Source organism: Glandiceps talaboti, chromosome 18 (genome assembly GCF_964340395.1).
Source record: "Glandiceps talaboti chromosome 18, keGlaTala1.1, whole genome shotgun sequence".
Lineage (NCBI taxonomy): Eukaryota > Metazoa > Hemichordata > Enteropneusta > Spengelidae > Glandiceps > Glandiceps talaboti.
Genome location: NC_135566.1, coordinates 2,515,875 through 2,543,293, shown reverse-complemented (window position 1 = coordinate 2,543,293; position 27,419 = coordinate 2,515,875). Strand labels below are relative to the sequence as shown.

Sequence of the window (27,419 nt, the reverse complement as noted above, 5' to 3'; positions counted from 1 at the left end):
TCAGTAGTTGTAAACTATAAACTTTTTGATTTTTAGCACAACTGAACTGGAGGTTCAGTAGTGCTACAGGCATCACTCGGCGTCTGTCTGTCTGTCTGTCTGTCTGTGTGTGTGTGTGTGTGTCTCTCTCTCTCTCTCTGTCTGTGTGTGTGTGTGTGTGTGTGTGTGTGTGTGTGTGTGTGTGTGTGTGTGTGTGTGTGTGTGTGTGTGTGTGTGTGTGTGTGTGTGTAAACAACTTAAAGTCAAAAACCGCTGAACCGATTGCCATGATATTTAGACATTTATATTGCTGGACTTCTTACTGTAGTAGTGTGTATATTTGTCTAGTAATCAAACCATATCAGTGTCCTTCAAATTTAACAAACTAATAATTGGTACTTTTACAACTTTTTACATAGGGGCATCAATCTAGTGTACACAGTACCCTAAAGTGAGTGGTAGTTGATAGCTTGGTATGAATGTCATTGCTTACAGACTAAATACACCAGGTTAACCAGACAAGTCATCTCTCTAATAAGGAACATAGAATCATCTTGTGATAAAGTTTGGTGTATTTTTTTCAGTTAAATGAAAATGAATAAAAATCGTTAACATATATACAGGTACTGAGACTTAATTACTCACTCACAGTAAGGTATCAAAAATCCACAAAATACCACAAAGTGAGAAACTGCTTCTGGGGGAAAAAACTAAAAATGATTAAAAATAGTGATAGAAGGATTAAAAATATAATATATTTGATGAGTAATTTTGACGAGAAATTGACAACATTTTTCGTCTCTTGTTAATTACATTCAAATGAGATTTAATACTAACAGAAATGATCTTCTAAAAATAACAATAACATGAAATCTATATTAATATATTCATTGGACGTAATTCAGCCTTAAAACCTTCATTTAATGTCTCTTTGAATATAAATTAAAATGATAATTATAGTACTCTAAATATCCAAAGTGGGGGGAAAAAACGAGTAATTATTGTGTTTTCTAAAATTGACAAGTTGTCATTTGGTGATACAGCTTGTCAGTGTTAAATACAAATTAACGTTTGATTAGAGTTGAGTACATAGAGGTATTATGGTCTAGATCTTCTCAATGTCGATGACAGTATTGTTTTGTAATTTGCATTAAAATGAAGTCAATTTTTAGAACCGATAATTAACTTTGTTCTCGCTCTCTCTCTCAGTGAAGGTAATCCCTTCACGCCATACATATAACAGATTCTATACAGATAGCTGTACTTGCTAGTGGTAATATTAATGCAACACTTCTCAGAATTTAGGGTTGTTGGTGGCCGAGCAGTTAGCTCGTATGCCTCTTACCACTGTAGTCTGGGTTTGAACCAATCTGATTAAAATCTGGTGTGGTGAAAGCAGCTAGATGTCTTTATTTCACTCTATTTCCATTGTTTTGTGTCGTTTGTTCTGTTCCGGTAGGTTCAGGGAATCAAATAGCTAGGATAGTATTTTTTATGTTTCCAACAACCTGAGTTCCGTAAACAAACTACAGACACTGATAGTATACTCACACATAAAATATTACATTTTGTTTCTCTAATCTGAATTATGTTTATTTCTTTACAGTGAGATAAAATTATTGCCTAATTTTCTCTCTCTAAATCTACCTCATTTCTGCTATACTAAAGTATCACATTACCATTTGTAGTAGTTTCTGTAAATTTATTTTGATGAATTGGTTTTCAGACCATTGTTTGACACAAGGATTTTATAGCCTTTGACCGCTTGATTATATCTGTAAATACATGCAATTTATTTGCATATGCTAATTTTTGTATTTAAAAAAACCCTCACTTTCCCCATAACAAAAAATTGTTCTCCAAATTTTGAATTTTGATCGTATTCCTCAACACTCTAATAGTATGTTGTCTATATTATTTATATGTTGATTCAGAAAAAAATAATTTTAAACTAAAATTTATGTGTATAAAAAATAAACGACGATCTAAAGTTTGGTGCTGTAGAGTCGAACATTTTGTTATGATTATCAGTCAGTCATCTGAACCTTCTAATGTACATGTCATAGCCAAACGATGAATTTTTTTTTGAAATTTCATAAAAATTTATGAGCAAAAGTGTGTGAAATGTAGCATAATCCATGCTTTTCACACATTCATCTAAATTTGCATACTCATTTTAATGCCTATTTGGAAACAAGTCAAATATAAACCATCCTTGCTTCTTTTGTTCTGATGGAAGACTTTGCACTCATTTGTCGAAATGATTCTTTGTTAGTTCATTGACTTAAAGGATTACAGCACACTTTTTCTCCAAAATGACAGCAAATAAAAAGTTCTGTCATGTGAGAATCAGTCAGCCTCTTTTAATGGGTTTGATGGTAGCCATTTTATCCCACACCACCTGGTAGATATTTCCACATCAATAAATACTAACCACTGCTTAGGAACTCATCATTTCTTACAAAAGTCAACACACATTAAATTTGCCATCAACAAAGATGGGATTTCTCAATATTACAAATTCACTATGACATCAAACTGGCCAAACTGTCACTCTTAGTTTTATTAATAACCCTACTTCAAGCTGTCAACATCAGAATTAACTACTTTTACAGGTTTTAGAAATGCAAATTTGTACATTTTCTAACAGTTTCTTCTAAATTTAGAGCAAAATGTACAATTATTCGAAAAGTATATTCATGCTATATTCATTTTTGGTCTAAAATAAAACAAGAAAATTTATGTGAAAGGAGAAAAAAGAGGAAGATTTTGCACAAAATATTATTTGAAATTTTTACCTGGTCTTTCAGAATTGTTATCTATTTCTTTTAGAAGAAGTCTTTCAACAGTCAGGAAAATGAAAAAAAATAATGGAAAATTACAGTGTCTATATTTTAATGTAACAAATGGGTTCAAAAATGATCTATTTTAATATATATATTTATATATATTTGAATTGTAACAATTCTTTGAAATTTGAGGCCTGTCTGTTGTTGTTACCACTATTTATGGTGACTACTTTCAGTAACTAGAAATGTTCAGTTATTTTTCCTTGCAGCATTTCTGATATCCCATAATATAGGCAAAAATTACAGCCATTTTTAGCTAAAAATAAATAATATCATCAAATGGAAAAGAGCATATAACTGAAATTTGTCAGCAAATTACGGCTTTGAAATTTCAACATGAATGTTGTGAAATATTTTTGGCTTGAAAATATTTGTGCTGAAGCTTTGTGAAAAATTTTCCATATAACATTGACATAATTCTAGCGAAATTAAACCTGAGGAGTTTATTTTATTTAAAATAAAAAATGGACAATGTTGGATTTAACTGAGCCATTTGTGCAGCCATGCGTTAAACGCAATAATCGCCCTCCTAAATTATAGTGGATTGCCATTTTAATTTTGCTATCAAAAAGAAAAACAAAAGGGCTGACAGATATTGGCAGTAAATGAGACATGTTTAATGGTAGATTCACTTCTGCCTGACTTGTTGGAGTTGAAAACAATGAATAGATGAATGCTTTCTGTTTGAGTGCACACTGGAGGAAAGTGGCGTCTGTTTGTGGCATGCATATTTCCTGTCTAGTCCAAAATGTACAATTTGACACATATTCCACAGATTCAGCTGTTTTTTCAGGAATTTCATAGAAGAGAAATCTCGCGCTAATGAAAAGATTGGGATAGCTATGATTTTGGACTCTTATGTGATAGTTCAACATCGATTTCTCAACTTACATGAGTTCTCCTTGTTAGAGCATGACTAATCATGGAATAAGTGAAATTTAAATAGTCAAGCATTATGATTTTCTTACTTAAAAAAACAAAGTTTCCATACATGAAATTTTATAGTCAAACAGAAATGACATTACACGGCAAACGGTGAAATTGAGACGATGTGTTTATAATGTACCCATGCATGGCTTTAAATTTATATTAGTAACTAATAAACTTGTCGATAACATCTCAAATAATGGAAGTTTTCTGAAGTTTTCTGAAATGTTGTTTTATTTGAAAGTGACTTTAGTAACATCTGACCTAGAATGAATGTTTCCCCACCTCATGACAACATCCATCTGACCTAGAATGAGTGTTTCCCCACCTCATGACAACACCCATCTGACCTAGAATGAGTGTTTCCCCACCTCATGACAACATCCATCTGACCTAGAATGAGTGTTTCCTCACCTCATGACAACATCCATCTGACCTAGAATGAGTGTTTCCCCACCTCATGACAACACCCATCTGACCTACGAGTGTTTCCCCACCTCATGACAACATCCATCTGACCTAGAATGAGTGTTTCCCCACCTCATGACAACACCCATCTGACTAGTCTATCTGCTAGACCTCGGATGTTCTTCCGATAGAATACGACACACGCCCGAACATCACTATCGAGGATGGAACATCCAAGGTCTAGCAAATGTCATCAGGATATAAATAACTGCCAATCAGAGAACCGTATTAGCGACAAGCACAAATAGAGGACAATAGCTAATATTTCATGCATATTCATCTTAAGGAGGGGCTTGTAAAAATAACCACCAATGCATTAACTAAAATGTGTGAATGACAACGTCTACACACTCATCAAACATAATTACCATAAACTGATAAGACATAGTAATGACATAAATGTGTTTGTCAACACCTGCATGCAGAGATTGAATATATTAAAGTATACATATGCATACATGGCCCAACCAACTAATCTCAATGGAATGTCTGGTCTGAAAATGACATTTGCTAGACTGTTCGGGCAAGCCCTCACTGCGAACTTCGTTCGCTTATAGTATCGAAAGAAAGCCTGAACGTCTAGCAGCAAGACTACCATCTGACCTACATTGAGTGTTTCCCCACCTCATGACAACACCCATCTGTCAATTCAAGATTAAATCTGTTGAAATATGCATAAATTTTACATTAATACAAATACTTATTCATCACTAATTCTTATTTCTATGAGTCCTGTCAAAATATAACTTGATATTTGCTAAAAAAAAAAAAAAAAAAAAAAAAAAAGTGATAGAAAAGAGTAATTTATTTCAATATTTTTGGTGGGAAATCTTTGATGTATTATCAAAAGTAAGGTTTATTTCAATATCCTATCTAAAACAAAGTTGATTTTTGTCAAAAGGTGACCGAGAAACAAGAATTTATTTCAATATTTTTGGCAGAAAACTCTGGCATATTATCAAAACAAATTTGATATTTGTAACAACAAAAAAAGTTGCAGGAAAACAATATTATTCAAAACACTGACAGGAACTAAAAATCCACCTCGGGACTTCCCAATATAATGTATAGTGCATAAGCTGTTAAATGCAATAATGTGTACAAGAGTTCTAGACACAGAATACTGCATGTGATGATTTTAACATTAACACTTCTCACCTGGTCAGCTGTGGGTTGCAAACCCAAAGCTGGTCGATGAATTGCATTCATTTTGGTTCTCATTGCTGTAAAAAAGCAAACTGAATTTATATTTTATGTCAAAACAGAAACATATCGCATTGTGATAAAATAAGTAGAACAACAGTAACGTACGAGCAGAATCTGTTGCTCTGGTAACTACTAAAACCAACTTGATAAAATATTCATAACAAGAAAGGCATCCATTGTGTTACACAAGCAGTTATAACTATATTTCGATAATATTGTTTTATTTGTCCACAGGGAATAAACATAAAATACGAATGTAAAATAAGATTTGACCAGTTATCTCTGCAAATCAGCTCTGCGTAATAGTAATTTTTTGGTCATGATGCGTGACCGGGTCAGCAACCTCGTAACAGGTTCGAAACGCATAATAAGATATGACCGTTATCATAACAAATCAGCAATAAAAGTCATTTTTTAGCACGTCGAGGCATGACCAGGTTGGTAACCTTGTAACAGGTTTACAGGTAAAACAGGTAATAAGACGTTCTGATATGCATTGACTTGAACTATTTGACAGCAGTGTATTTCATGCATGGACTGATGACAGATTGGAAAATATCACTCACATGCACACAAATAATACACTTTTAAAACTACACATACAAATGTACACATGCATGTACACAAACACACACACACACACACACACACACACACACACACAAACACACACACACACACACACACACAAACACACACACACATACACACACATGCACACTAAGACATACATACATACATACATACATACATACATACATACATACATACATACATACATACATACATACATACATACATACATACCACAACAGTCCTTATAAACATCTCTAGACATTGTAATTTAAGTACAATACAGACACAGACAGGCAGACATACACCTAACACACCTACAAACATAATACAACAGCAGTTTACATCTCTAGCAATCATAACTCAAGTACACATACACACACATACATGCACACACACAGACAGGCACACAAAGACAGGCAGACACACACCTACAGCAATAATAAACACATCTAGCCATCATAATTTAAGCATAATTCTACAGTGGTTGTCATAGTGAACTTTATGTCCTCAGCAATGACAAGCTTGAGTGTTGAGTTAGAAAATGCTAATTGTTAATACAGTAATTAGTCTGCCAAGTTGAATTTAGCCATGGTGTTTTGATTCACCCACTTATCATGACATGATTAATGCTTTCAACGTCCTACATAGTAAGCAGAGAGAAAAGAAGAGAAAAGAAATCATCCAAAAGTGAAAAATGAATTCCGAATTTTATGACAGCTACGAGGGAAATTGATGGGTCCCCAGGGTCCACGTCAGGAGGTTTCATTTATCACTGTTAAGACAAAAGTCCTCCAAGGGCGTCACTTGTTGTACGGATAGTCATTACCAGCTTAAATCAACATCAATTATGTGAGTAAGGCTGTCATTTCTTCACAAATGACAGATATATCATGCAAAGCCCACACCTGGATACGGGATGAAGAAACCGACGACTTCATTTGCATCCAAACGACAGCCTGTCTCCCAGGATACCACCATGTTTGTAATTAATATGAAATGGATGTCAGGCTTTCTCTGAGACATATTCTCCCCTCCGCTGGGCTGTCTTGGTTTCCAAGCAGTCATGAAGTCTTAGTACAAATTATTCCTGAACCCTGTGTGCATCATAAAGAAAACCATTATTGCTCCCACAATGCTGACAATAATTTCAAACACTTGTGAAGAGAGAACCTCAAGCAGACGTGTATGTGTGTGTGTGTAGAGCCGATAACAGAAATGTCGTTTGATCAAAATATTGTTTTCCTCATTACATTACTGCTCAGGTGCTAGAGATTATCAACGGACCAAACAAAAGAGAAATATTAGTACAATAATGTGTGATATATCTATTGTCCTTAGGGACCTGTTGAAATCAGTACAAATATTGACAGTTTCAGAACTGAATTATTAAATTAGAAATTAACTTTACAGATTAATGCAATAAGGTACGGCAGACATACTTGCATGTTATTAACTCCCATAACAGTGTTTAGTTTAAAGTTATAGTGCCTCGTTGGCATTCACAAAGAGTTTTTAAGGAGTTTTCTAGCCATATGAAATTTGAATATGGTGTAGATTGTATTTACCTAATCAACACACTTGCTGAAACGCAATGAACATAATATTTAGAGAACTACTTGTACTTTTTTTAGATCATATAATGGCCACTATCATGATATTTTCATTGTTTTAGTTTTATTTAAAAAACAACAAAAGTGTTCTTATCATTGAAGCATACCTCAATCTTTATTAGCACAAGTGATACAGTATGTAACTGAATCCCTATTTTCAGCTTAAAGTCTGTGTGTAAATAACATATACATAATATTAAAGCATATTTAGGAGAAAATCAAAACCGCTAATGCACAATAGAGATTATTATGTATGTACCAGTGATTATACTTACATTGGTGCATACTAGTGGTATTTGCACTGCAGTGCAGTACTGACACATCGTTGCAAACCTGTATGCAAATTATATGCAAATGAAGGCTTTACCCAATCATTCTTTGTACTAGAAATCACATGATCGCACAGTGTGATTTTTATGAAAGTTTCTAGTAAACATAATAATAACAAACCCTATACTGCATGATCATCGGCTTCTTCTCATTATCATTTGCACTCCTGTTCAATGTTATAACTTGTAGTGTTCTATCAGTAAACAGAGTCATGGGATCTGGGCTACTGTGGTGTTTATACTTTGACAAGTTACTAACACTAATTACATTGTATGTCTTTGCATAAACCTTGTTTCATTCCTGCTTACCACAAACAAGCAAGTGCAAACACTGTTTTTTTCCGTAAGTTGCATATTTGTGAAAAGACATAATATAAGGATACAGTGGTAGAATAGATGTCATCAATAAAAGTCATCACCACAATTTGAGCTACAGTATTTTTAGGAAATGAAACTTGCTAAACACATGTCATTGTATCGCCTTCAATAAAACTTATCTGATGTCATTATTTATGTTAATTTGAACCTTGGAAAGTGTATCAGATATCCAAACATCTTTGACAGATTTATGCATAGTTTGCCATTTTCTCAATGATCTAGACAGCAATGACAATTTCTGGTTGTACCTAAACATTATATTATCTTTTGGTTTGTTTAACTAACAATTCTAGATGTCATGGTTACTAATGATAATTAGACAAGTCTCAATTAATATAACATTATTCTATATTGTTAATAAAACACCAAAGAAGGGGACTATTACAGTGGGCTCCGTCTGTCCCTCCATCCGTCCGTCCGCCCGTCCGTTCGTCCGTCCGTCCGTCTGTCCATCCATCTGTGCGGGCATGTATTCATAATACATCATTTCCCTAACATTCAATATCTGAATTCATTCAAACCTAGCACAACAGTGAGATATCATTTGGTACATATGCTTGTCACTTTGCAAATTTGACACAATGACAGCCATATTTATTTTTGCAATTCAATATTTATTGCATTATTAGGTAAAAAAAACTATAATACATAGACACCATTTGAGTGTCTTTCCAATATCAGGTGCAAGCTTTGAAGTTTCTTTTAAGACTGTAACGATTGACTTTGACTTTGACTTTGACTTTGACTTTGACAAACAAGGTCAACTATCAAAATCAAGCCATTCTTTGCATATCATAACACTTTTTTGTTATGAGTTATTTGTAGCCGCAGTGTCCATTTCTTTTCAATTGTGTTACCAACCCCAGACCCCCCCCCTCCAACAAACAAAGTTCCCTTATTTAGCTTGTGTGACATTGTGCCATCGTTCCTAAGAACAGAACAAAAAGTTCTTGAGCTGTATCCCCTTAAAGCATTTTTCATGAATAAATGTATCTGCAGACAATCTGTTAGAGTGTGTTAACAAATACGTACAAAATGTACTGACTGACTATAATGGAAAGACACAAAGTGACACCTAGCAGGGTATGATGTATAAAGGGACCATCTCAAAATGTCGTGTAATCTCAGGAAACCAAAATTTCAAAGTCAAAATCCCACCCTTTCTCCAAAACAATTTTGTTGTTGGTCATTGATGATATATTATGTGATTCTGCCCATTAACAAAATGCCAGGTGTGGTGGGGAAAACTGAGAGTGGCAGAGTAAAATCTACACATGATTGGATTTTAGGCCATTTCATTTATGAAATTTCATTTCAGCATAGTTGGAATGACAGGAATGATGTGTACGTGCCAAAAAAATCCCCAAATGAATTCCTTTTTTTAAATCCATTTTGTTGTTGCTAAAGTATTCCTTAGTACAAGTGAAGATGTTGGGTCCCTTAATGTTATTGTCATTCATGTACGTCTTAATGATCAAATGATTGGGATCAATTCTCCAATGACCATTACGCAAAAATGACATTCAGCATTCAAAATGAATCAAAAACCCCTCCTTCCTCTAAAAGAGTTAATTTTGCTTCCTCAGTTTCTGTGATATTGTGAGACCATCCTTAAGATCCTCTAAAATTAAAATGCTATGAATATTCATGATCTGGCCTGAAGTATGTATCAATTTTGTATTATCTTGAAAACAGTTTTATTTTTTGTTTTGTCAGCTCATAATGTTAGATGATAGTATTGTGGGTATTAACTTTATCAAAAATTGATGATTTTATTGCAATCATACCGTCAGCTCCTGACAGAGGTGTTCGCACATTTTTTGATAGTTATACATTTAGTTTTTTAAGAAGAAGAAAACTGTCTTGAGTCGTTTGTGAGACTGTCAAAACACAAGGTGATGTTTGACCTTTGTCATTACTAAAAAATGAATACTGTAGATTAAGAGATGATTTTCAAGTTTTGAAGAAAAGTTGATATTTTCCTTCCAGACTTCTACATTACCATGACAACACTGGGAATAGGGTGTATTAAAATGGGAATAAGCTTCTTTTATTGCAATCATGTCAAAACCAAAGGAAAAATTAGGATAATCTGGAAGACACTGTGTTTACTTGAAATTTGACTAAAAGTGTAATTACCAAGATACAACTCAGCAATGATTTACTTAATCCCAAGTTGTGTCACCAGAAAAAGGACGCTCTTGAAAAATGCCAAATTTCAAGGTCAGTTATTTTGAATCTTAGAAAAGTAATAGAAGACAGTTTTTGGCATCAGAAATTTAACAAAAATCAAAAATGGCAGATTCCATTCAAACAGGAATAGATGTTATAACCAACAAGTTCATACTTCAGTTTTAATGATTTTGACATTGACTACTGAGAACCAAGATGAAAAAATAGTAACACATTTAGTGGTATTTGTGGTGTAAAACGTATTAACTTTGAAGTTTGCTCAAATTTTATTTGAGACAAGAATTTTTCCACAGAAGCTAGTAGAAAAGGATGTAATCTTTTCAAGCATTGTACCTCAGTGTGTACAGAATTTTCACAAATGAAATCAAGCAAAATCTGACAGGAAACTCTTTCCTTTCCTACAATCTTTTAGCTGTCAGATAACAGCCTACATTCTGTCAAATTTTTTCCATCATCACAAACCATGGCCTCTTTTATGACACTGTCCAAAACACACCGTCCAGAAAGGCCGTGGCAGCATTCATATACAATCTAGGTATTTATCCCTGTGGCTTTGTACATCAACACTACAACCAATCAGATTGCCTCAAGCATACCATGTGATATACAATGCCTTGACAAGATACTAGTACGTACACTGAAAACTGACTTGGCCAAGTTGGGTTCTGGTTGCTGAAATTTGATTTTTGTCATCCGTTGGACAAGATTGGAGTGATACCTGTATGAACAGAAAATAACGACCTATAAATCTTGCTTCAAAGTGTCAAATAGGGTTTGTGAGAGCATAGATTTGCTGTACCATCAAACTTGGCGTCAGGTACGATCGTGAATCAAGTTAGTACAAATAGGTTACAACAAGCCAAGATTTTCTGATTCTTGCGAGTTCACTCGAGATAAACATAATTCCATTCACAACCTGTACGATATTGAAGTGTTGTTTACCATACTCTTGATTTTACAAGGAACAGTATCTTTACGATTTATACCTTCACACTCTGGGCTGAATGCTTTATAAGTGTGATCTTTTAGCACAGTGTTCTTTTGGGATTTCAGAACACTGGGACTGCATTCAGGGCACCTGTACTACTAATACTCTGTACAGTACCTGTTTCTCAGCCGTTAATGTAAATTTTCAACGAATCTTTCCCCGCTCTTACTTAATACTCTTTAGCACCGTCATATATTGGTTATCCTAATGGTTTTAAATGAGACTAGTTAGTTGTAAGTTTTACAAGGGCCTTTTGAATCGCCCGCTCACATTTACTCAGTGCATGCATCTGTCAACGTTTGCTGTTCACGCTATGTCTGCCTGTTGGACTCACTTGATATGGTCAGAATATACCACTGCTTCAAGAGAATATCCCTATAAACAGACAAATTAGTCACATTGACATTCGTTCAGAATGACTGGTCAGGTAGAAGTCTGAGTGTAAGTAATAATTAGTCACCGATCAGTGTTAGATACACACGTCGGTGAACATGCTTGCACTCCAGAACATAAGGGTCGTCACTACATCAATACTCATGAATATTTATTACTAATTTGAAATACCCGTCCGTCCATCTTAAGATGCCAGAGTTCCTTATTTCGCAGTATGGCAGAAGAAATAACAGGTCTGGTTTGCGAGAATGAAGTTTTCCAGATTTTAAACCAAGATGGCCGGTTGCCAAATTGTGCACAAAGTGATGATCATAGTAATTTACAAACTTGGAAAAGAAAAGTTAGTTTATTAAATAAATAGTTAACCCTATCTTTTACTGATTTCAATACAATTTACCAAAAAAAGTATCTTTAGCATTGAAACTGCGTAATTTTTATGAATATCTGTTTCACGATTATTTTTATCTTACTGAAACTAATGTGAGTCTGAAGGGAAATTTGCTTTAATGTTCATGAAAGAGATTAAAAAGACAGTTTAGTGACAGTGATAGTTGGATACAAGATATACGATGTTTGTGTGTGGTTTCACTGGCATGGATTCAAGCAACTTATCTTGAAGTTCCACATTATGTGTTAGACTGTAAATGGGCGACATTTGTCAAAAAAAGACACCAAATGCTACTTTTGGAAGGTTTACATCAAGATTTGGAGAGTGATGTGTTAGATAAAGGAACAGACTAGTTTAGCAATATGACATTAACAGCAGTATTACAACTGTGATAAACCCCCTAATGTGTGCAATCATTCTATTCCATTTCAGCATGGTCACAGATTTCTATGTAATGTTATCGTAGATTTCCACTGATATTTCTGTATGTAGGGCCGTCGTCCTTGATGTCGGTTAAAATGCTGCGACATCAAGCAGCACCATTAAACATCAATGATCATGATTCCTAATCGTCTTTCCAAAATGCTGATTCTCAGTGATATGCATAGTGTGTTTTTTATTTGCCGCTATTAGCCAAAAAACCAGATAAAGACACAATGCAGCAGTAACCATAGACAATATAGCTTTTCTCTGTCTCTTATCAGTTGAGTCAACGATGAACAGCTGAGCGTTGACCGTCTGAGACCATTTAACTGTACTATCTTGCCTCATATCATTCCATTTACTGAGTTTGACCTGGGGAAGATTTCTCCTAAAATGCAATTATGGTGGAGGAAAACGACACAGTTAGAGTATTGCACCTCTTTAATATTTCATCAGAGTGAGTAGAGACATTTAAAAGTAAAATTACAAAATGAATAAAAGAATCATGCACATTGCGATGCGATGAAACTCTGCCAAATACCTAGAAAACAAGTCGCAGTAGACCTACCAAACAAAATAAGCTGACATACAAACCATATTGCTAAAAGATATTATTTTATGATCTGCTTCCAGTCAGATTCACAGATCCATGTATGTTTAATAAAGATAAGAATGAACTTGAATGTAATGGGACACAGAATGCAAAAGAAAGGTTAAAATTTGTACTAGAGTGACAGCTTTGAACTTCCTGTGTAAAATTGAATCAGGGGAAGTGGAGGAAAAGATCTAATGTAAAATATTCATGAAAGGCACCGATGAAATTACACTTTTGTCACATGTTTAGTAAGAACACTCTAGTTTTATAGTGTTAGAAAAGAATGCTAGTAAGGTTTTTTGTGAATACAGCTAAAACTGGCAGTGTTTGCCGAAAGACTATATATAACATAAACATTTCCAGTCAAAGTTGATCAACTATCTAAACTCTGATGAACACTCCCTGTTTTAGCTGTAAATGCATATGTTATGTACAGTCTTCTGTAAACACTCCCTGTTTTAGCTGTAATGTATATGTTATGTACAGTCTTCTGGTGAATTTTCCCAGTTTTAGCTGTAAGTACACAAAAATCTCTTGGCTGGATTCATTTCTGCATCATCAGACAATACAAAAGTCAAGCATTAGGAATGTTTCTTCTGTCCTTTATTAGGACCTTTTTAATTGAAATTTTATTATCAATGAAAAGATAATGGCTTTTTCTTTGAAAATTATCTAAATTCGGGATAAGACTTTTTTGAAAGTTGCAGAGAAACATATTTTTGTTCAAAATTTTGTCACTAAAGTGTGTTCAGAGCTGTAAGTGATAATGCATGTTTAATTTAGAGTTGTAGTCAACTATGAATGTAGAAATAAATGCACAACACATACTAAGTGTAAGGGTCACTTCAAAGTTACAGGGAAAAAAAACGTGTATTTGAAATTTTTATGCCAAAGTTTGAGCGTATAGGGTTACTTCAAAGTTACAGACTAGAAACCCACATTCATGGTTGGAATTGTTATGCCAAAGTTTGAGCATAAAGTGTCACTTAAAAGTTACAGGCAAGAAACCCACGTTTTTGGGTTGAAATTGTTATGCCAAAGTTTGAGTATACATGTATAGCGTCACTTCAAAGTTACAGAAAAGAAACCCACGTTTTTGGGTTGAAATTGTTATGCCAAAGTTTGAGTATACATGTATAGCGTCACTTCAAAGTTACAGAAAAGAAACCCACGTTTTTGGGTTGAAATTGTTATGCCAAAGTTTGAGTATACATGTATAGCGTCACTTCAAAGTTACAGAAAAGAAACCCATGTTTTTGGTTGAAATTGTTATGCCAAAGTTTGAGTTTACTGAGTGTTAGTGTTATTTCACATTTGTGATGTAACTTTGTATAAAACTTCTGAATCTTTGAACATAGAAATAAATGCAGGACACATAGTAAGTGTAAGAGTCCCTCTAGTGTCGTACTTTTAATAGGAATCAACTCTAAACACTCAACAATTGTTGGAGAAAAAAATTGACAGTATTATTGTTGTAATAAATGACATTTTAATTGCATACCTTCATTATATTTCCCAACCAAAACAGGGAAAGCAATTCTAAGGGTCAAAATAGCACCAATTTAAATGAAAATTGCCAATTTAGCAGCAGCCGAGGTCTGAAGTCAATTACCCCGGCATGCCAATAGTTATTATTTTTCCTGTCTTCATTTCTCCTTCAAATTTCCTAATTACACACAAACTGACAGTGACAAACTGACGTGTCGACAAGGTGGTGATAGGGGTCAAAGGTGAAAGGTTACACTGCAAAAATGTCAAAAGTCAGTCGGTAATTTTCTTTTTATTCAAAATTTTTGTTCAGTTTGATGTAACAGTTTAGAGTAAATGCCGAAAGCAAACATCACAAATTGTGTTAAAATTTATACCTAGTAATTTTGTAGGTGAGAGGGATTTCTGTGTCAAGTACAATGAATAGATGAAGAACTTTGATTAAAAATACTTTGCTGCTTGAGATTGAAAATTTTGACAAATTGCAAATTTAATCAAAAGAACTATTTTAATCATTTTTTTGTTATTAATATGACAGCAACAACAAATTGTTGTAAATGTGTAACACTAAATAACTTCATTTAATACTCAACCACAGTCATATGAATAATAATGATAACACCAGAATATTACCCACATGAACCAGCAACATTATAGTAAGGTCAACGTTCTTGTCTACCAGAATAATATTTTATGAAATTACTGCTGAGATCGTAAAATTATATAACCAGAAATGAGTAGAAAATTATAGAAGGTATTCATATTTTGAATGAAAACTTACGACAGACTTTGTGAATTTTACAGTCTGCCTCCAGAAATAAATTTGAGTAGCCTGCAACAACAAAGTTTTATGAGCAAAGCTGGAGCGTTAATTATCATTTTGTGTCGGCCACCGATTTCAACAAAACTACCATCTGTAGAATACCAATGAACACGTTTCTGACTTGTAGTGAAATTCACGATTGTGAGATGGGCATCAGGGGACCTGTCGACACATCCTGACTGTAATATTAACACACTATTTACTATGCCTTACAAATCCAGATGAAGAATAAAAAATTACATGGGCATCATGAGGTGATTTTACTGTTGTCATAACAACACTTACAACCAATATTTTTTTTAAAGCATATTTCAGAATTTATACATCAGACTTCTACCATCAGATTGAGCCACCATCACATGGCCATTTAATGGTTACCATGACAACTCTACACACTAGCATTTCAGCTGAATTATATTTCCAAACACATTGATACACAAGATTATTACTTAAAGTAGAAACCATAGATCAAAATATGTAATGTTATCATGTTCAACAGAAAATGATCAGTTTAGTTTGTATAGTTTAGTGTTTTAGCGACCTTACTTGTGATATTTTGTAACTAACATATAAAGACCTTACTTGTGATATTTAAACTTACATATAGATACCTTAATAGTGGTATTTTGTAACTCACCATCTTAAAAATAGACATCTCACTGGTGGTACCATCAGTTGTAAATCGCAATGAAAATAGACAGAATGGAAGGGTTACGAAAAGACAGACAGACAGACAGACAAACAGACAAACAGACATACATACATACATACATACATACATACATACATACATACATACATACATACATACATACATACATACATACATACATACATACAGACAGACAGAGAGACAGACAGACAGACAGACAGACATACATACATACATACATACATACATACATACATACATACATACATACATACATACATACATACAGACCAACAGACACACAGACAGACCAACAGACAGACAGACAGACAGACAGACAGACAGACAGACAAAGAGTTTGATTTAAATGTATATAGAAAAAGAGAATTAAGTACAAAGCATGGATAGAAAAGAGACAGATATAGAAACAAAAAATATGGGTAGAAAATACAGACACAGAAAGGATGGATAGAAGAGAGTCAGAAAGATACAGAGTAGACATGCAGACCAACAAACAGATGGACAAAGGACAGACAGACAGACAGACAGTCAGTCAGTCAGTCAGTCAGTCAGTCAGACAGACAGACAGACAGACAGACCGACAGACAGACAGGGAATAAACAATAACAAATGGATTGGTAGATAGACAGGAAGAGATGTAGAGATACAGAGGAACAAAGAGTCCGTCATGAAAATGCTAAACAGAGATGGACAAGTAAGTGGATGGATGGATGAATTGATGAACAAGGAATATATAACAACAAATGGATGAATAGACAGACAAGAAGATATTTGTATTGGACAGCCAGATGAACAGTTAGATAGGACAATACCGGTAGACAGATGGACAGGCAGATAGATTGATGGATGGGTGGACAGACGGACAGACTGACGAATGGACAGATGGATAGATAGACAAGGAATACACAATACAACAGATAGGTGGACAGTCAAACTGAACAATACCAGTATACACAGACAGATGGAAGATAGATGGATGGACAGACAAGGAATAGACAATGACAGCTGTGCAGACAGACAAGAAGCGATATAGACAGACAGACAGACACAGACAGACAGGAGGACAAACAGACAGAAAGATATGGACAGACAAGACAGTCCAGTGGATGGACGGACTGACTGACATGGAATAAACAATGACAGCCCAAGTGAAATGATGCAAAGCTGTTTAGACAAGATGGATAGACCAGAGAAGTAAAAGGGAAGGCAAAGAAGAGATGAGAGAGGAGAGTTGGAGCCTAAAATAAAGCTACTCTCAGTTGTGCTATAAACAAGGTTCAGTGTTCATCCCTCAGACAGATTCTCCAAAGAGAGACGAGTGTAATTGGGATCAGGGCCCAAGGGTGATGCCAGCCAGAAACAGTAAGATGAATTATGGTGCACAAAAAAGAGGTCTTAAAACTACATTTACAGCTTTAATGCAGCCCAGCAATTGATTTCTACATCACTTTCTTTCAGTTTCAACGAAAGCTGGTCCTATTATGCTATTAAAAACATCCATTACAGTCAGGGTGGTGCAGGCTTGCTTTTAACGTCCGTTTTTGTGGCTTTCCAAGGAACATTGAGTCGTAATGATTTTTTATTGATTTTGTAAAAATCCGAAAGGAGAATTAAAGCTTTGTTGTGAATTGATACTTTGACTTTTAGTGAAGGCAGTTGTAGGTTTTATATTGGTATTATGCATGTTTCTCTTTTTAGAATATTTCACAAGTCATGTCAAGTGTTTCCGTAGATCGCTGTGTTTTCATCAAGGACAGTATTACAATGGATAGATGTCTATCCATATTTGTCTCACTGTTTATTGAGGTCACCCATCATAGTTATGCCATGGAGATATGTAGTCTGTACCATCATGATTTCTCTCATTAATATTCTATATGCAAATGTAATTACTTGAATGTGTGTCATGTACAAATATACTAGATTTTTAAGTTCCATATGCAAATTTACTTTCTTGATATTTGTTCCATATGCAAATTTATTTCCTTTCTTTGTTCATATTCAAATATTTGTTTTGTTCCATATGCAAATTTATTTACTTGTTTTGTTCATATGCAAATTTATTTACTTGATTTGTGCCATATGTAAAGTTGTTTACTTGATTTGTGCCATATGTAAAGTTGTCTACTTGATTTGTAGCATATGCAGATTTATTTACTTGAATGTTACATATGCAAATTTATTTACTTGATTTGTGCCATATGCAAATTATTTTGCTTGGTTTGTTCCATATGCAAATTTATTTACTTAATTCTACAAACTGACACATGAAGTCATTAGTACAGTACATACTGACAGAGTTCTGACCCTAAGTCTAAGTAGCTTATACAGTTGATTCAATAATGTAATCTTGTGTACGTGTCTGTAACAAGTTTGGGGGCCTTGCGAGAAGTGTGAACTATGCATGTATGAATGAAATGAAACAAACCTACTCTTAAATCAGGAGTTGGTAATATGAAAACATAGTAGTGTATTAACAGGTTCTCGTCTCCTAGTCAACATTCATGCCACCAAAAAGTCTCTGATTTTGTAATCTTCTTTATAGGATTGTATTGGCATGACAACAATACTTGATTAGTGTTGTCTAAGTAGTTATTGACCTTTTACCATTTTTATATGTTTGATGGATACTCAACAGTTTACCCTTACCCCCACCCCCACCCCACCCCACCCCACCCCCACCCCACCCCACCCCCACCCACCCCACCCCAGCATTCTGTATCCATCTTCTAGTTAAATAAACTTCTAGAATTAATCATGAAAATTTGTGCTTTCTAAGGGAGTATAAATATCTTATGTAATTTTGCTCATAGAATTGAGGCATTGAAAGAACAGTATTAGCCATTTGTTGAAATAGAAAACGACAACAACTCATAATATAGAGTAAAATATTTACATTTTATATACAATGAGAACAATTTTAGGTGACATCATGGACTCTAGTTTCATAGTTACAAATGAAAATTGGTACTCAATGAGTAAAAAAAAATTTTGGTGACATCGCATCAATATCGTTCGAGGTGTACTACATGTTACATGTTTTGAGTGAATACAAGAATGAAAAAAATTTATGTCACCACGTTGGTGCTAGAAGTTTGTAACCTTGACTGACACTACAATGTAACAAGTCTTAAATTTACAAAAAATATCACCTAAAATAAACTTTGGTGATTTTTTTTATCTTGTATTATTATGTGTTAAAGATAAAATATAGAGCAATACTTCATTATCATAGATGTAATGTCAAAATAGCAGTAAAAGTTCCCCCAGTTTTGTCATCTTACCAAATATTACAAATCGACTAGAGTAGAAAGCAGTGCATGTGAGTCTTTTCATGTTTGTTCTAACCAGTAACGTAAGTAAATTCAGGCAATAGTTTATTCTAACCATGCCATAGTTTACCATTTTAACGATAATGGTTTTCTTGTAAAAGAGTAACGTGACAACACATACCAATTTCTATCACACTTTTTTTTATACAAAACCTTAGTTTACTTCACTCAGATACAAATAAAAAGTAAAGTCAGATACAAATAATCTGGTACAAAAGTTCAAACAAGTCTATAAATCAGAATTTTCCAAATATGATTTTGAGTTGCATATTTTGTGTCTCAAAACAGCAATGGAAAATCTGTGACGATAGTAATTGTTTTTCGTTATCGTAGTGTTTTCACACAGCTGGGGGAAACATATGTGCTCTAGTAACTGTATTTAACACATAAATAATGGCCTTTCAGCTTTATCTCTCCATCTCATGCTTAGCTGTCGTGAATTATTAAATTCGGCGATAAAGCACTCTCCAATTCACGTTTATGCCATGCAGCTTAAAAGCGAGTCTTAGCATGGCAGAAATACGGCCTGGTTGAGATTTAATACACACTGTACTGGCAATAAGATCGGAATTATATTGAGCACTTTAGCGTACATTAGGTCTGAAATATGAAGAGCAATTGTTGGTGATTTCCTCCACATAATGAATAATAAACTAACTTCCCAGTCTTAACAAAGATAAAAGTTCAAACTATTCAAAGGGTAAATTTGCTATACAAGATCTTTTTTATGCAATTTCCTGCAGTTTTCTATTCAGCTACAGATTCAATACACTTCTGAATTATTTATTTCTGCATTTATTTATTTTATTTGTTTATTTTTTTCTGTTTTTGTTCCATCATGATAAATTCTCAATCCATGTGTATTGTTATATTCTGTACAAAATGCTGTGCATACAATAGAAATTTCACCATATTTCAATGCAATCTGAAATTTAAATAATTTGATATTTGGAAAAAAGTCATGATTTATATTATTGTTGAAAGAACTCGATATTTAGTTGTAATATATCTTGTTTTATTAAATTCAAAAATTGAATATCTGTGCTTAATATTTTTTACTTTGAAGATCTTTTGGTTTTTATACTTCGATCATCAGTATAAATACGTATGTATGAAATACATCATAACCAATGTCAACCAGGAAATATTTGCTTAGTTAATCAGAAATTATTTGAGGAATTGTATTTATACTAAAGTACTACCAAACCAGAGTGACTCTAGAAATTCAATTCGATGGCACTGTGTTTTTTACATTGCACAGTTTTTTGGTGCAAATTTCATTTAAAAAAATACAGATACTGAGATTGTGCAAGCATATAAAATGATACATTTTATCTCACTGTGAACACAAATCAGTTTATATTATTTAATATTATTTTATTTTATTTATACTCGGTTTAAAAAGTAGCACAGGCGTACTAATACATCCGAGATGTAAAATATAAATAAAAACTACAGTAATATAACGTGTGATATGAAAAGAACATCGTGCTGCCAAATTGAAACTCAATAGTGACTCTGGTTTGGTAGTAATTTTGCATGCAAAAGTTTTAAATTAAATTCACAGATGTAGTCTAGTGGTTGTTATGTATTCTTTTGATCTGTACTCATTAACATAATATTTTATCTTCATAAATTCAATTTGTATTCTGTGTGTATTACCTCAGACAAAAATGAAAAGCTATGATAAAATTCAAAATGCTGTCATAAAAATCTTTAATTTCTAACAATTATTTTCCAGCAAATTCAAAGCAGTCAAAGAAAATCACATTTTTTATGTGAAACAAAATAAAATTATGAAATTTATCGTTCACTAAATTTGAAATTTGGTGGACTGGTTAACAAAATCTGATGACTAAAATTATGACCTGACAAAGAAATTTTGTTAATTTGTTATATATATACTGTATTTCTTTGCAACTGTTGAGATTATTTTTGCATATTCAGTTCAATAATTCATGTTATTACTCAAAAAAAGGAGAGAGAAAGAGAACTTTCATGGCTAAATTTGGAGCTGTGCAGGTAATCACCCATGGGTGAACTACATTTCAACAACTTTTCAGTGGTAATAAAAATTATATGTCGGTTACTTGTGAGGTCATAAACATGTCAGATATTGGACAATTTTATTGGCAGATATTTTATTTTTTTTGAAAGAGATTTTGTTTTAATGTGGCAATGAAAAATTATAGCTCCTAGCGGCATAACAAACTTGTACAATATACATTGATTTGGAAAAGGCCAGTTGAATGTTTCATGTATTCTTTCCAAGAAGGCTACAAGTCTGAAAGATGTCTCTAAAGACAGATTTACTAAATCTTATATTATGAAATATGGGTTGATTTGAAATATTCAAATTTACATGATATGAAATACAACAAATCTTGTCCAGTTTTGAAAGCAAACTGATCATTTCTACATTGACATCCAAAAAAATTACCAAGCATAAAAATATCTGAAAAACGACTGAAAAAGTTAGTTTCTGGGTATTATGAGGTGAAGAATTTGTAAATTCTACCATTTTGTGGCAAAGTCTAAACGTCATTGAATTCTAGATAAATTGGACATTTTAGTGATTTTTGGTCATGTTTTTGCTGGCCATATTATGTTTCTTTTAGCCGTTTGTAAATTCAGCCATTTTGTGGTAAAGTCCAAAAGTCTATTTTCCACACTGAATTATATATAAATTTGACATTTTAATGATTTATGGATAAATTTTTGCCGGTTTTGTGTTTCTTTTAACCTAGTTAAATTTACCATTTATAAACCTGGTTCTTCTAAAACTATTCTATTAAGTGCATCCTCTCCACTGCTCTATCACAGCCCATACTGTAAACCTGGAAATGTTCGCGTAAGATTTATTTTCGCTAATTTCGCTCCAAAACAAAAACGCGAAAATAATTAGTAGCGAAAATATATATTTCTGCATAATGCAATGTACCAGTATGGTTATTAGTGAAAATTAATCTTTGTGAACTACATGAAGACTGTAAAATCGCAAAATTTTCTAGTTGTGAAAATATGCAGGTTTACAGTATATCACCATCAGAGAGCTGCAGTGATTTGAAATCTACCAATGTTTGAATTATTCTACCAATGATAATAACGATACCAATAAAAATGTCGTTTACATTCTAGGTTTCAAAACCATTCCCTAGACAACGTATAAAATCAAGTTATATTTTGAAATTCAGGTAGTGCCTCCTACAAATTGTCCTGCCAGTTTTGCAATAATTAGAGTAAATGTTATGCACTAGATTGACAATCATTAGCAAAACGCTTGCATTTTTAGATAATCTGTGTCAGCATAGCTTTGATTTCATTCGCTATATTAGGGTCAGAGAGGTCGCGAAAACAGCAGATTTTATTATCTGAAAATAAACCGGTTAACAGTTTTCCCGCTTGGTGACTAACGTTTTTATCTGTCGTGTCACGACCTCCTTACTAACTTTAATACACAAATCTCACAATTCACACATTTTCTCATTTTCTTTGCTAATTTTCTCCCTGACCTTTTGATGGTCGTTTTACTGTCGGGTAGATCGGGTGCTGAATGCTGAGAGGGTGTCCCTGCTGTGCTACAAACTTGGTGGAAACTGTCTGGGAAAGCTGATTTATTTGATGTGTGATGGCTTCTTTGTTTGAATCAAGGTGTATGGCCGTGTAGTCATAAAGTCACTACATGTGGTTAATATGAGAAGGCTAACATATCGTCTGTTTAGCAATCGTCTGTAGTTACCGTGGTTGGATACTGTGTTGCCATGTAGTTACCGTGGTTGGATACTCTGTAGCCATGTAGTTACCGTGGTTGGATACTCTGTAGCCATGTAGTTACTGTGGTTGGATACTGTGTTGCCATGTTTCCAATAGTAAATTCTTGACTTTTTATAATTGAAACTTCTGGAGAAAAAAATTCCTGTTTTAATAGTGAAAAAAATGTTGTGCAACAATTAGTAGAACATTGCCATCTTACTTATTTGCTTCCTCATCCCCATCAACAGTACTCCTCCACTACTATACACCCCCTTCCCCCTCCCCCCTCACCATACCCCATCAACAGTACTCCTCCACTACTATACACCCCCTTCCCCCCTCCCCCCTCACCATACCCCATCAACAGAACTCCTCCACTACTATACACCCCTTCCCCCTCACCATACCCCATCAACAGTACTCCTCCACTACTATACACCCCCTTCCCCCCTCTCCCTCACCATACCCCATCAACAGAACTCCTCCACTACTATACACCCCCTTCCCCCTCACCATACCCCATCAACAGTACTCCTCCACTACTATACACCCCCTTCCCCCTCCCCCCTCACCATACCCCATCAACAGTACTCCTCCACTACTATACACCCCCTTCCCCCTCCCCCCTCACCATACCACATCAACAGTACTCCTCCACTACTATACACCCCCTTCCCTCTCCCCCCTCACCATACCCAGGGTTAGGTAACAAATATTAGTCTAGAGCACGATCGATATAGTGACAAGTACAAAAATAAAAGTTGCGGGAAAATTCTACATAGTACTTGGTACAAAACCTTTTTCTACCTACGGATGTCCTATTTATATATAAATTTACATTGTGTTAACAAACAAGTAAATGACTGCTTACACATGGACATCAAGCTAGAGTACACAGGACCATAATCAGCTAAATAGGTAATTCGACAAATGAAAAAAAGAAAAATAAATACAACCATTTGGGCGTCATCAAATAAGATTATTTTATATTTAATTTATTGATATTTCATTGCATTACATTTTTTAACATTTCATCACATTACACAATGTTCAATGTCAAAGCAGGCCACAAAGATATATTACCAGAAACTTGGAGAAAGAAATGTGTATTCAAGCCTTCAAGCTGATAAGATAGAGTTTCATCATGTAAATGAGATTTTGATTGGCTAATATATTAGATTTTGGTTGGTTGACACATAACTGTTTTTGATTGGTGAAAACTCATCCAAAAAGTCCTGATATGTTGACAGCTTGTTCGTTTACCACACCATCAGTCAAAATAATCTAACAAGACTTCGTCACTCACTATGTCGGTTTTACTTTATCAGCAAAAATGTAGAACAGTGGACTGACAGTACAATAGATTTGTATTTGTGGTAAAGCTAGGGAGTTTGGGTAAGGGATAGGAATAGGATTAAGCCCCCTAACATAAATTAACTTTGTATCATTGACAGTGAATAGCCAACATTCTATGTTAGTCCCTTAGTTTTACGATTATGTAAGACAGAGTCCCGAGTCCACGTGCCTCTACAGTTTAAGTTGATGGTTACAGTTTGTAAATCAAAATAGTGTACCAATATAACATGGAGAAGAATACTTACTTGTAGCTTTGCTCTTGTCTTTGGTTTCCCATTGTGTCTCATTTTCACCAAAATTCAATATCAATGGAAACACTTTTTAAGCTTACAACTTGCTTTTTACTGACAACTTGTATTTGTCAAACATCTTGTACTGTTTGCTATATTTCTTGTAGTCATATGTGCTTAAACTTGATATAAATACCATTCTGTTATTAGTTGAACATCTCCAATCATTTAAAATGGGGTCAGAGTAGAATGTTTCACTTATCATGTTGATAAAAATCACAAATTTGAAGAAATAAAATATCAACAGTACATGTATTAAAGTCACAAAATCATAGAAAATAGTGTGTGAGTTGTTTACAGTAATAGTAGTGAAATGTACAAAATGACATACAATTCTTTTTTGAAATTGTGCACATTATGTTTGTGTTTCACAGTTATAACATCTTTTCTGTATTTGTTTGTTTTCAGATTTTGTTCAGAGAATGAAGGATGACAGTGACAAAATCAAATCTGCGTGACGTCTGTGTTATCATTTTGATTGGATAGGAAAGACGTAGATGAAACAACCAGGAGAAGTAAAATAGAGGAAACAAGTTGACGCTATATATTTTACAATCAATTTCCTATTTATTCATTCTGACATCAACCAAAGTGGCTTGCTAATACACAGGGTCAAGTTGTTGCCGGGAAACAGTAATTGACCTGAGGTCAAACTGTTTTGCATAATAATTGAATTCTGTGCGTTGTTCATTTTCTTCAGGTAACTTTTCCCTGCAGACATCAATGATGTCATCATGGTATGAAAACGAGAAAAAAGTTAGAAACAGATAATAAATTACATATTTTAACAAATAAAGAGATATTGAAAACAATGACAGATGATGTGTATCTGATGATATTGTCTCAATCTTTTATGATATGATAGTAAATGTAAATATGTACTGAACAAACTGTAATAAACTAAATTAGTCAATTTTTATCACAAACACTTACACATTGTTGTACGGACTCGCAAACTAACTACTATGGCAAATTGTGAATATGTCACAAAAAATACATCACTTCTCACTAACTGTCGGCGATTAATTTATCCCCCATCTATGGAGAATTCACCAAATAAAGATTCATTTACCAAGCTGTCATACTCAAAGCATATTTCACTCCTCCACTTTTCCATTTCATCATTATTATTTTCCACCTGATTAGTGTGAACAAGTTTTTCTACTTTAGTAATCATAAAACTCCGGTAGAGATGTCACTATTTCATTTCTAATACCATCCCAATTGTAATCCTAAATGTGTACTCTTAATATTCCCACTGTCTTCCATCAATTAATTGCTATGCAAATTATATTAAACACATATCTTCCATTTCTATTGTTCCTAGATATTCCATCATTCCTAACATCAATTGTACCACAATGGCATATTTATTTTATGAGTAGAGATTAGCACCAAACCGAAATGCACTTAAAAACCTAAGCGTGATCAAGTTGCTTGTAAAACTTCCATTTAGATTTAAATCAGTTTTGGTTAAACTCCCATGTTTTAATCCCATGGTCATGGCTTATGTTTAAAAGGCCCATAATTCAGTCCCAGACTCTTGATAAGTACTGTTTTATTATTGGAGTCCTAAAGATTACATTGTATCATTCCTTCATTTTGAACCAACTTATTCAACCACAGAATGTTTTGTCAATACCCAATTTGAATTTACAAATAAAAGTTTGAAATTACATCACTTGGAAACAGAAATATTTTGCACCATCTTATAAGTAGAACGAAAAGATTTTTTGAAATCTGAACATTCATTGCAACATTCAAAGATAGCTTTCCGAAATATCATGTACAATTGAAAAGTTAATGTTATATAATATTGTTATCATCTACATTATTTGTTATTATTGTTTAATTTTTAAATGAACATTAAGGCTTCAACAAAATATTGTTTGGTTCCAGTTACCTGACCCCACCTAGCTTTTCACTGCCGACCCTAACCCTTTTTTACGTATTCAAGAAAAAAAATAAGATCACAAAAATTGTGAAGTCTCACGAGAAATAGTGGAAGCGGAAACTGACATCAATTTAAAAAGACAATATATAAACTATTCTTCCAATCTGTAATGGCTGTACATCTGATAGGAAGAAATAAACAACACAGTGACCATTTGGAAAACAATGGAAAACCTGAACTAGACACTCACACACAAAAATATAATAAAATAAAATAAAAAATCTACCTACCCCATCTATTCTAAAATTGAGTGTAATCGGAACCATGCAATTTTTTATTAGGCCTAATATGGATGTCCAATGTTCCAACTTTCTCCCAATCATTATTCTGTCCAAACCGGTGTATTTTTATTTTCTTTAAACCAAAATATTACGTACTATTGTTGTCGCATAAAGGCGATGTGGTTAACAACTGCAGTACAACTGATAATAACATTGACTAGTACAGC

General features: G+C 33.9%; 1 protein-coding gene across 1 annotated transcript in view; it reads left to right on the top strand.

Moving 5' to 3' along the window:
• Positions 1 to 25,798, top strand: part of LOC144448888 (putative RNA-binding protein 19) — an 83,511-nt gene extending 57,713 nt beyond the window's left edge. The window contains exon 27 of the mRNA XM_078139230.1: positions 25,426 to 25,798. The gene's annotated coding sequence lies outside the window, so the exon portion shown is untranslated. The remainder of the gene's footprint in view (positions 1 to 25,425) is intronic.
• Positions 25,799 to 27,419: the final 1,621 nt, after the last annotated feature.